The sequence below is a fragment of the Nicotiana tomentosiformis genome, chromosome 3, assembly GCF_000390325.3.
Source record: "Nicotiana tomentosiformis chromosome 3, ASM39032v3, whole genome shotgun sequence".
NCBI lineage: Eukaryota > Viridiplantae > Streptophyta > Magnoliopsida > Solanales > Solanaceae > Nicotiana > Nicotiana tomentosiformis.
In genome coordinates, this window is record NC_090814.1 from 39,607,869 (window position 1) to 39,608,765 (window position 897).

The window sequence follows — 897 nt, forward strand, 5'->3', positions numbered from 1 at the left end:
TATAAATTGGTAATGTTTTGCTATTCTGAAACAGTTATCATTGACTCTATCATAGACCTTCCAATTCCTTGAAATGATTCTGTAGTTAGTAATAACCCTACTAGGCTATCTTTAAATCCCTCCAATTTCGATACTAGAGAAAACTATTAATCTGTGTTGCAGCTAAGTTCGATTCTTTAAACATATACTAAAATATAAAATTAATCAGAAATAACGGTTACTAGCGGAGTAATAAAAACAATAAAGACCATGATTGCGTTGAAATAGCATAGTAATGAAAAATTAAGGTTATACTACTTAAGTAATAGAAAAATAATTTTAATGCATGATTCTACTAAAAGATGGATGAAGGGGCATTCCGAGAATCGAACTCGGGACCACTCGCACCCGAAGCGAGAATCATACCACTAGACCAAATGCCCAGTTTTTAACAAATATGATTGGCGTTATTATTTGTTGGTGACAAATTAACGACAAATTTTCACTCTCATTGCTTGTCCTTGTGTAGCTCAGCAAAACGGAGAGCTCTTCCAGTTGTTCATTTGTTGTTGGGATAAGGGAGATGTGCTGGATTGCTCATTGCGGTAAAGATATGTCAAAACAAATTAATTTATAGGTGGTCAACATGGCATTTATTACTCGACTATTTACAACATTTCCCCTTGTATCAAATCCAACAATCCAAGATTAAGCTCGTTTCTTGATGATCATCAAAGTGTTTGTGATGCACAACAATCCAAGATCAAGCTCTTTAATCAAATCCAAAGTCCATCTAATCCAACAACATCAAGAAAAAAACTACAATCATTAAGAAGATGTGAGTACCAGTGTTGTTTAACATTAAATAAATTACATAATACTTGGGAATCTGTTTCCACTATAATTGGAAATAGATTT

At 33.2% G+C, this 897-nt stretch overlaps 1 non-coding gene across 1 annotated transcript; it reads right to left on the reverse strand.

The window, feature by feature from the left end:
• Positions 1-350: 350 nt before the first annotated feature.
• TRNAP-CGG (transfer RNA proline (anticodon CGG)) lies at positions 351-422 on the reverse strand. The gene has a single exon. It is a non-coding gene; the product is annotated as a tRNA-Pro (tRNA).
• Positions 423-897: the final 475 nt, after the last annotated feature.